Source organism: Microtus pennsylvanicus, chromosome 7 (genome assembly GCF_037038515.1).
Source record: "Microtus pennsylvanicus isolate mMicPen1 chromosome 7, mMicPen1.hap1, whole genome shotgun sequence".
NCBI classification, from domain to species: Eukaryota; Metazoa; Chordata; class Mammalia; order Rodentia; family Cricetidae; genus Microtus; species Microtus pennsylvanicus.
In genome coordinates, this window is record NC_134585.1 from 34,186,050 (window position 1) to 34,197,659 (window position 11,610).

Genomic DNA, 11,610 nt, shown 5'->3' on the forward strand with positions numbered 1-11,610 from the left:
TGTTCCACATGTATGTGCAGTACATGTCTTGGGTAGGATTTCTATTGCTGTGATAAACACCATGACCAAAGCAACTTGGGAAGGAAAGGATTTATTCAACTTATGCTTCCACATCACTGTTCATCACTGAAAGCAGTGAGGGCAAGAACTCAAAACAGGGGAGGAACCTAGAGCCAGGAGCTGATGATGCCAGGGCCATGGAGGAGTGCTGCTTACTGGCTTCCTCTTCATAGCTTGCTCAGCCCGCTTTCTTATAGGACACAGAACCACCAGCTCAGGGATAGCACCACCTACAATGGGCTGGGCCTTACTCCATCCATCACTAAAGAAAATACACTTGTACCGGATCCCTCCTCTCAGGTGACTTTAGCTGTGTTGACAAAACTATTCAGCACAGTACCCAAAGAGGCCAGAGAGGGCATCAGATCCTCTGGAACTGGAGTTACAGACAGTTGTGAGCTGCCAGGTGGATGCAGCGAACGAACGGAACCTGGGTTCTCTGTGAGAGCAGCCCGTGCTCTCCACTCCTGCACCATCTCTTCAAACGCTAAAGGTTCTATGCATTGCGAAAAGTTGAATTGACTGGTCTGTGGCACGGCTGGCATTATGCCTGCTGAATATGCATAGAGTTCTGGGCTCTGTCCCCATTACCACATCAGCCAGGTGCCGTTGTGCACACCTATAATCTCAGTGCTTGGGGAGGCAGAGGCAAGAGGATCCGGCATTTTCAAGGGCAGCTTTGGCTACTGAGCAAGTGTATGGCTCTCCTGAAATACATCATGTCTTGTCTCAATAAAACAAAACAAAAATCGAAACTGTGTGACATATATTTCAGTCAAAGTGGAATGAAATTAGAAATCAGAAGTAGAAGGGGAAAACTGGAAATTTCAACCCAAAGTGAAAATTATCTTGGTCTGTTGAAATGGTTCCTTTTCTACCTGACTCTGATTGACCTTAACATCCTGGACTAAAGCTGATGCCAGAGGTCAGAGCAGAAGTTTCTAAGTTCTTGGCCTCTTATCCAAAAGAATTGGAAACAAAGGCTCATGAAGATTTGTAGAAGAAGCAAAACAACTTGATTCGAGTTAAGCAATAGAGGAAGTTACAGACTGGCTATCCAGACTGAAGGGCCGTGTGGGTAAGGACGCTCTAGGGCCCAGGCTACAGCCTAGGGCCTCTTCGTATGGGGTTTAGGAGGGGATAGTTACTAAAGGTTTGGTCTGGGTGACTCCTTAGTTTGATTGATAGATTAGGTCACATATCCATACTGCAGTGTTCCTTCTCATAATGCATATTATCTTAATCATATTCATGGCAACTACACAGAGGCCTAAGATGTTGAATAGGGGAGTCTACCTCAAAGTTCGTCTGAAGGACAGTGTGCCTCACCGTGTGTGAACACTGGGAACAAAGCTAACTAGAAACTGTCTCAATTTGATTGTCATTAGGGGTGAGAAATCTACACCATTTTTCAGAGAGTGCACATAGCCCTTTGAAAGTGTGGGCTCAGGGAGGCTCTGGTGAAGCCAGGAAGCCAGGTTCAGTGTTTGGAGGAGGATCTGTGTGCACACAGTCAATGCAGAAGGAGTGAGGCTGCCATGTGCCTTGTTAGAGGAGGGGGCTTGGGTACAACTCAATCCAGGCAAAGCTCCAGGTATCTTAATTCGTCTCTGTGTTGTCTTTGGAGTGGTCCTCCTGCCTCAGTTTCCTTCGCAGCTAGGACCTCAGGATTCATCCTGAGCACCTGACAACAACATATTCTTTTCCAACAAATCAAAGAAAAAAATCAAAAGGGAAATTCGGAAATGCATTGGTGTATATAAAGTGAAGATAGAGCATGTAAGACTCTCAGGATGCAACTCTAAGACGGAAAGTGAAGAACCAGCCTGCCTCCATCTTAGGCTCAAAAGCCATCTGATAGCAAAGGCAAACTAGGTTCCTTCTTGTTTATAATTAAGCCGCTGTTTCTCAAGGATTGGCCTATGCCCTTCCTGTAACCTTAACTACAAATGATTCTGTTCAGCCTGTTCTGGGAATGGTAATCATGTCTTGGTTTCAAAAAGTTGTCTATAACCATATTGCAGCCCTGCCTTTGTTTCAAAAGGTTTTAGGACCACCTTGTTTTGTTTCCTTCCAACCACGTCTTTGTTTCAGGATGCTTATATATTCTGCCCCTGTACCCGGCCCTATTTTGCCCCTCAAATGCCCCATTTGGAACCTCCCCACCCCTGAGCAATACAAATCTTGTCATTCTCACATTCAGTGCTGACCTCTCAAGCCCTGCCTTAGGGGGAGCAGCCCTTGTACAGGAATAAAAGAGCTTGCTTTAATTAATTTCCTGCTTTAATTGAGTTGGCCACAATGACTTGGTCTTTCTCTTCCCATCTTTGGGATTAACAAAACAGGTAGCTATAAATACAGCCTATGTTAAAAATGAAGGGCACTTGCCTGGCGGATATAAGTCTCTGGAGTCAGTTTGCTACCCAGCTGACAGTCGTAATGAAATGATTATAAAATGCCAAGGGAGGAATAAACATCAATGAAGCCAAAATTACTTCTTAGAAAATATCAAAAAAATTGCAAAAGCCCTTAGCAGAGCGGGTGTGTGCTGGGGGAAGGGGGAGAGAGAGAATAAGAGAGAGAGAATATTCGAATAATCAAAATTAGAAAAGGAAACAGTACCACCTATTTTTTAGAAGATGTATTTTTTATTTCTGTGTCTGTGTATGTGGGACTGCATGTATGAGTGCAGTGCCCATGAAGGCCAGAAGAGGGCAGTAGGCCCTCTGAAACTGGAGTATCAGGAAGTTGTGAACCACCCACCACTGGGAACTGAGCTCCAGTGTCCTGGAAGAGCAGCAAATTCACCACTGAACCAGCTCTTCAGTTCCTACCGCCTACTTTTTAGAGAAGTATATACAGCAACAATTGCAGGAACAAATTCCTATAAACATGAAAACCATCAAAACTGACAAAAATGAAAAAGAGAGAGAGAGAGAAAGAGAGAGAGAGAAACCAGGCAGGACCCATAACAAAGAAGGAGACTGAACCAGTGTATCTTACAATAATGCAAAAATCCTCAGCAAAATGTTTCCATGATGGTTAATTTTGGTGGGACGAAGAAGCATGCAGGAGGACCAAGTTGGTTCAGCTAGTGAAAGCACACTTGTGCAATCCTGACTCTTGAATTTGATCCCCAGAACCCATGGAAAGGTAGAAGAAGAGGAGCTGTTCCACAAAGTTGTTCTCTGACCAGCAAACCCCCCCCCCCCACGTATACCTACACCTGAGTTTCCGCGCGCGCGCGCGCGCGCACACACACACACACACACACACACACACACTTTACACACTTTAGAAGAAAGAAACACCTAGGAGGATATGGCTAGTTATAATAGTGTCTACTTGACACTAGAATCACTGGCAGGGATTATGTAGTTTACACTAGCCTGTGGGCCTGTGGTGCGGGAGAATTGTCTGTATTCTGTCAATCATGTTTTAAATAAACACTGATTGGCCAGGCAGGGAGTAGAGGCGGGGCAATGAGAACACGAGAATTCAAGGAAGGAGGAGGTCCTTCCCAGTCCTGCCCATATCACCGAAGAAGCTGGATGTGATCTGCCCCACTGAAAAAAGGTACTGAGCCATGTGGCTAACATAGATAAGAATAATGGGTTAATATAAGCTACAAGAGCTAATAAGAAGCCTGAGCTAATGAACCAATCAGTTTATAAGTTATGTAGACCTCTGTAATTTCTTTGGGGGTTACTGGCTGTGGGAACTGGGCAGGACAGAAACCCCAACAAGCCGGTCCTCATGTTACAGGCCTGCTCGTGTGGGATTTTCTGAGTGATTTGAGGTGGGAAGTCCTCCCTGAATGTGGGTGACACCAGCTCAGGGGTGAGGCTGAGGTCCTCAACTGAATGAGAAAGAGTGAAGGACAAGCATGAACGCTCGAATCCCTTGTTTTCCCCTCCGCACCGCGGCTGTGATGGGACTGGTTAGCTTAAGTGCCTGCAGCCGTGATGGGCTCGAACTTGCAATTTTGAGCTAAGCAAGCCTTCTGTCTCTTACATTGCTTTTGTCAGGGTGTTTTATCTCAGCCATGGGAAGAAATAACCGGGACACCTGGGAGATTGGGGAGCACAGGTTTTTGACATTGTGAGCAGATTAACCCCTCCGTGGACTCCTAAAATGCCAGCATATTTGTACAGCAGATGGCAGGGCCAGGTGAAGGAAGGTTGCTAGAGGTGTATCCTTGACTCTAGCTGCCCACAGCCCCTCCGGCCCTCCTCCCCTTTCTGTGAGGAAAAGAGAACCCCGAAATAAACTCTCACATCTCTCCTTAGTTGAGACATTGTGTGTGGGTGTGCTCATGTGTGGTGGTGCGTGTGCGCCACGGCCCGTGTGTGGCCAGGACAACTTGTGCGAGTGATTTCTGTCCTTTCCCCAAACTCCAGTCATCAGGCTGTTGTGTGGCAGGCTTTTCCTGGGGAGACACAACATATGTGCCTCCACTCGCCCCAGACAGGGAGCTCACACACAAACAAAAGTAAATGAACCCAATAACATAAAAATGGGAAAGAAAATATACATCAGAAGGGGACCAGCCTGAGAGTAACTGAATCAGAAGAAATAGTTATAAATCATGTACTTGATAAGGGATCTCTATCCAGGCTTATAACCCTTCTTTGAGGATTATTGTGTGTACATAGGGTGTGTGTGTGTGTGTGTGTGTGTGTGTGTGTGTGTGTGTGTGTGTGTGTGTGTGTGTGTGCGCGCGCGCGCGCGAACGAACACAGGCACACAGTGCCCTCCGAGGTAAGTGTGTGGAGAACAGAGGACATTAGAGGTGGTCCTTCCCTTCCACCGTGAGACCAGGGATCAAAGTCAACTTTGCAGGCTTGCTCAGGAAGCTCTTGCACCTACGGAGCATCCAGCCAGCTCTCCTTTCCGGCATCTGTCATTGCACCCCACTAAAACTTAATTTCTTTTAATGCAGACAATTTAAAAAAAATTAGAGCTGGAGAGATAGTTCAGTGGTTTGAAAGTGCTGACTGCTTTTCCAGAGGACTGAGGTTCAAATCCCGGTACCTGCTTGGAGGTTCACTGCTGTCTGTAACTTCAGTTCTGGGGATCAGTAGCCCTCTTCTGGCATCCCTGGACACTTCCCACAAGAAATACACAGGCATGTATGTAAGCATATTCACACACATAAAATATAAATTAAACATTTTAAAACCTACATTTCTGTGAGGGATAGTGTGCGTGCGCCACGCATCACGGCTCGTATGTAGAGGTCAGAGATCAGCTTGCCACTCCTTCATGTGGATCCCAGGAATTGAACCCAGGGTTGTCAGGCTTGGTGGCAAGTACCTTTCCTGGCTGAGCCATGTCACAAACCCACATGAACAAACAAACAAGCAAGCTCCCTTTGTCTCGAGCTTTGTATTACGACATCTTTTCCTAATAGCTCCTTACCCCTCCTGTGCTCCATTTGCTGAGTCTTAAAGTGTCTCCCTATGCCTCTCCTGTGGTTAGCTTTTCACAGGGATGCGTGAAGATATTGCCACCTTTTACATGTCCCCAGCCCCCTGCCTCAGTAAGCATCCTACAGACCACGGGGCAAGGGCGCAGCTGTGGTCAGGTGTGGTTGCACCCAGCACTTTGTCTCTTCACCTTGGCTTCTGTACCTCACTGCACACACAGTAGGCTCTGCCCTCTGGGTTTTAAAGCCGATTCCAGATCCTTCTGGCAGCCGCTGGGGCCCGGAGGGCACCTCTTTCCTTTCCTGTAGCAGGTCCTCTGAGCTCTCCCCTGGCTGGCTGCTGCGGTTCTGGGTCCACTTGGCTCCGCTGTGCCTGGAGGTGTTCTGTTCTCGTTCAGAAATCCTTCAGGCCTCAGGCATCTTAGTTCTCTTTCAGCTACGCCCAAGGCTTTCTTCTGCACCTATTCTGACAAAGTTATTAGCTTATCAGTGTTCACTAAGTGCAGTGGCCCCATTCCTAACACATGAGTCTGGCCGCTTCCTGGGTCCTAAAACCTGACATTTTCTGAGATACTAGATATTAAAACTAAGTGAAAATGTGGTCCCTCGGCTGCCATTGCTAGTGGGCCCTCTCTGCTCCAACATAAAGCAATGTTTGTCCTCAGGATGGGGTGCATACCTGACTTATTAGGGAGGCTACCAGGGTCCAAGCTCTGACCCTAACTCACCCGTGCCCCAAACTGACAACCAAGGTTTGTTCATTATCAAGAACCGAATGAGTAAATTACTGCTGCCAGTGCCATGGAATATTATGCAGCCGTGAAAAGACAAGGACGGGGTGGGATCTGAGGGGATCTGAGGGTTCCATAGAGCTTTCTACATAGATGAATGAGGAAATCAAGGAGCAGAAGACTGTGGTATAGGGGTCCTACTTTGTCAACATCACTAAAACCCTCTACATGTGCGTACATACATGTATCAGTATGCACACGTGTGCTTTGTTAGGCAAGTGTAGAGGAAATCGTAGACAACAGTAAGCAGTCCACGAATTAATTTAATATTATGGGATATGTGAAAGCAAAGCGGTATAGATGCACATAGTATGTGGACCTGTAATCTGACTAGAGAGAGGCTGAGGCAGGAGGATGGACAGTTCAAAGCTACGGAGTCGCCCTGAGCTATAGAGTTATGGAGAGCCAACAGGTAAACAGGAGAGGTAGTGTGGATCCAAGCCAAAAGGACAATGGCTGGGGTTAAGCTCAGGGGACAAGTATGGATTTTGCAGTGTAAGAACCTATATAACCCCTCATACACAAAGGCACACAAACGTGTGTAAATACACATTCTAGCAAACACACAAATACACAGTGCTTCTATAGACATGTACATATGCATGTGTAGATGCAGTTAGCCATGCAAACATGCAGATACATATGGACACATATGCATGCATAGAAGCACATACATGCATATACACATGAACGGTAGCATAAAACAGCCTTGTGCGGTGGTCACACTGTGTCAGACTGTTGGGACAGGCTCAGTCGGGCAGGCTGCTGTTGGCCTTAGAGGGCAGCTGTGGCTACCATCACTGGAAGGCTGGCCTAGGCAGCAGGTTCTGCTCCAAGATGTACGTTCATGGCTAGCAGCCTACAACTGCTTTTTCTTACCTCTGTAACTGCTTGTGTCTCTGTGGCAAGGGCTGAAGCGGTCCCGGATGTATCACCGTAGCAAGCAGGCAGCTGTGAATCATGGTGAACGCGGAGGAAGTGTTCCAATGAGCTGTATGCGTGAGCTGCGGCTATAACTCCTCACAGGCCATAGTTGGGACTTTAGCTGACAGTCATAGGCTGAGCAGCATAGACGGCGCTGGAGGGTCATGACTGAAAAAGTAACCAGGCACGGCTCTGTTGCAGCAGGTCCTCAGCTACTACACTCAGGACCATTGGAAGGATCTAGAAGGATGCTAGAAATTCAGGTGATAGGAAGAACCGCTCCAGGGGTGGGTGACATCATTCTCAGGCTGGGGTCCTGTGCTGAATGTAAAGGAAAAGGTGCTGAGCCCCGGCATTCATCTCTCTCCCTCTGCTTCCTGACTGCGGATACAATGTGACCAGTTGCCTAGTTCCCTGGTGCCATGCAATCCTAATGATGGGAAACTTCACTAGGGACTGTATCCTCCAACAGTGAGCCAAAATAAACCCATTTTGTTAAGGCAGTGAGAGCGGTAACTAGCATGGAGTCATGGTTCCGGGAGTAAGCGCTGAGATGATCACACTCCTGTACGACAGGGTGGCTGTGTCTGGAGCTGGGATGTTAGAACAGCTGTAGCCGAAAGGGAAGTGAGTATCTCCAGGCAGAGGTACCAAGGCTGTGATTATACAGAGGGTCAGGGAGCATGGCGGTCTGTGGTTCCAGGAGCACAGTGTTGGAAGTGTCCCGATTAGACAAGCCACAGCTGGCCAGTTCCTGACCCCAGGGCAGAGTTCATTAACAGAAACAAAAATGCATAAATAAAAAGGAAGCTAAGGAGTTTGTGGCTCAAGCTGGTGATTCATTTCCTGGAAGCACTGAACCTTGGGTCCAGTGCTATCCTGCTACTTAGCTAGGATTTTGCCTTGCTCTCCAGTTCTCCATAAGTCAGACTCGAAGGAAGCCAGGCAGCCATCTCCAGCCCTTGTCCCGAGAAGGCTGACGGATAAAGGAGTCCAGGCAGCCAGGAACTGGCAGTAAGCGTCAGCTTCCACAGTTTTGTTCTCCCTTCCAACTTAGCACCCACCCGAGGTCAACTATGCTCACTTAACTAATCACACAGGAGGCCCTGCTTAGAAGTAGCCATGTCCAGAGTCCCTGCGTTAGCCAGTGTGGACCAGGGCTGCCCTTTCCTGCCATCCACCTGCCCACGTTTCAGTCACTGCTCAAACACCAGAGGTGGCTACGGGCTCCTTACCCACCGTCTTTGATTTTTATCATTGAGTTGACTTTATTTTCACAACGTGATTAGAATTTCCTCAGCAGCGGCCCTTACCCCATAAATCTGCTCTTTAAAACTGTGTTCATTAGATTCTCATCGTTGTGACCAGCTTGACAGGAGGAAGGGCCTCCCGTGACTCACCCGCTCAGAGAGTTCAGTGTGGGGTCACTCGTTCCCCATGTACTTGGCTACAGAACCGTGGCAGCTGGAACACGTGGAAAGCAGGAAGGGGCCACTGGAAGGGCCCACTGCACTGAGAATGTGGTTCAGTTGGTTGAGTACTTGATTCAGGAAGCCCTTGGCTCTGTCTCCTGCACCATATAAACCAGGCATGGTAGCCCATTTCTATAATCCGAGCATTTAGGAGGTAGGGGCAGGAGGATCAGAAGTACAAGATGATCCTCCCATACATAGGGAATTCTGGTCCAGCCTGGGCTAGAAACACTGGCAAACAATGACAGCCAGTCAACCAAAAGCAAACAAACAAACCCACCCACAACAAAATAAAACCCAATGTGACATGCCCCCCACAGACACATGTGTTTGTATCCTTGGTTCTCCAGTAGGTGGCGCTGTTTGGGAAGGTTGTGGAACCTTTCCAAGGCTGAAGGAAGTACATCACTGGGGCTGAGCTTTAAGGATTTACACCTGGCTCAGGTACTATCTTCACTCCCTACTTCCAGACTGCCTGGCTGACTTTAGTCTTGTCCCTGTGCCTTCCTGCCATGATAGACCGCATCCCCTCTGGAACTCTGAGCCAAGATAAACTCTCTCTCCACCAAGTTACTTTTTGTCTGGGTATCTGATCACAGCAATGGGAAAATAATGAACACAGTCCTGAAGAACCTCCCCCTCCCCCCCTATGGCCTCCCTACTGCGGCTAAGCTCCTCTTCCTAGTTTCAGTCAAGCCTCACCTGCCTCACGGCCACCAGCATGACTCATCAGGGGCTGCAATGACTCAGGCTGCAGCTGAGCAGGTCAGAGCTCCTATGAAGAGTGTGCGTGTGCGTACGTGCATGTGTGCACGTGCCTGCATGCATGCGTATGGATGTGCATATGTATGTGTGTGTGTACATGTGTATGTGATTGCGTGACTGTGCGTGTGTCATGTGTCATGGCTCTAGTTTGAAGGTCAGAGGTTGACTTGCTGGTGGAGCTGGTCATGTCCTTCCTCTGGGTGCGTGTGTGGACCCAGGCGATGGAACTCAGGCCATCAGACTGGGTGACAGGAACCTATCCCTGCTGAGTCATCTCGCTGGCTCTCTTCTGTCTTTTTGGAGACAGGGTCTCTCCCCAGTTTGCTAATTAGGCTGGCTGGTTGGCTTCTGAACCCAGGGGATCTGTCTGCCCTGCCCAGTGCTGGGGTTACAAGCACACCCCACCCTACCTGGTTTTTACATGGATACAGGGGTTCCGCTCAGGTAATCAAGCTTGTGAATCCCTTCCCACCTCCTCCAATGAGGGCAGTGGTCCTACTGAGTTTGGGCCCCACCCTTCTGACTTAAGTTAACCTTCACTGGCTCTTGCTAGTCATTTGTTCGTTGTTGCGGTGACACAAGGTTTATCCAGGTCACACTTCAGAGACGGAAAATCCAAAATCAAAATCCAACTAGGTGGTCCCACCTAGTTGACCTCTGATGAGGGAGGCCCTGGCTGCACAGCAGCAAGGTGGAGCAATGGCTTGGTGCAGAAGGGACAAACCTATGGGTGATCTCACTTTAGAACAACCAGCTCTCATGAGATCAGTTCACTCTGGGAGACAAGCAATAATTCCCGTACAAGAACGAGGTGCAGCCCTTATATCCTAACCACTAGCGTGTACAGAGTCCTGGATTCAGTCTCCAGCCCCACATAAACTGGGCTCTAGGTGTATGTCTGTAATCCCTGCACTTGGGGAACAAGCAGGGAAGTCAAACATTCAAGGTTATCCTCAGCTACCTTGCAAGTTCAAGGCCAATCTGGGCTTCCTGAGACCCTGGCTCAAAACTTGTACTGAAATGAATGTTGGTGTATGAGAGACTTGTACCCAGAAGTGGTGCAGCCACTGGGGGCTGACTAGGTAAAGAAAGAGTGAGCTTCATGAGTAGATTAACCCATTGATGGGTTGTTAGGCAGTGGAGCCCTGCTAGAGGCAGTCCTCATTGGAGGAGAGGCTTGAAGGATGTGTCTTGTATTCATCCTTCCCTTTTGACTGGATCTTTCGGTTTTCTGTTGTTTTACAAGACAGGGTTTCTCTGTGTAGTCTTGGCTGTCCTGAAACTTGCTTTGTAGACCAGGCTGGCCTCCAGCTCACCAAGATTTGCCTGCCTCTGCCTCCAGATTGCTGGGATTAAAAACGTGTGCCACTACACCTGGCTTGAATTTTTCTTTATAAAAGAATTTTTTTTTTTAAAGCTCTGGCTATGTTGTGAGGAACAAAGGCCCGAATAATAGAATTCCCTGTTCAGGGCCAGTTTCTCATCTTGATGTCTCAGGTTCCTCCAGTTGTGTGGGGTTTGTGCCTTCATATGGCCTGGTTGTTTTAATGGATGCTAGGGCCCCGAGCATCACGGAAACAGGACAGAGGAAAGGGGCTGAAGAGAATGCCTTGTGCTCTTTAAGAAGCCTCCCCGCCGGTGTCATGCTGTACTTGGGTTTCCACATCCTTGGGCAGAAATTTACTGACACAGAAACCAGAAAGTAAACAAAGGCTGAGAATTTAGACTTTATGGAAACTGGGAACTTTTCTTCAAGAGAGTGAAAGGTCAAACAAAAGTCTGGGAAAAGGGACTCCATGAAAGACCACAGAAAAGAGCTGGAGAGACGGCTCGGTGGGGAAAGCACCTGCCAGCGAGGGTGAGGGCACGAGTTTGAATCCCCAGAACCGGGCCTGGGGGCATGTGTGAGCAGTCGCAGTGCTTAGACAAGAAGATGGGGGTAGAGCAGGAGAATCCCCCAAGTGAGAAGCATTTTGTCTTCTTCTCCCTCAAAAGGCAAGCCGAGGGGCTGGAGAGAAGGGTCAGCAGGTAGAAGGTGTTTTTCTAGAGGACTCAAACTCCCTTCCCAGCACCTACTCGGCATCTCATCATTCTCTTAGTCCCAGGGATCGCATGGGGAGTCAGCAAAAGGTCTGCGAAAAAAAGATAACATTCATATAGAAGAAAGAAA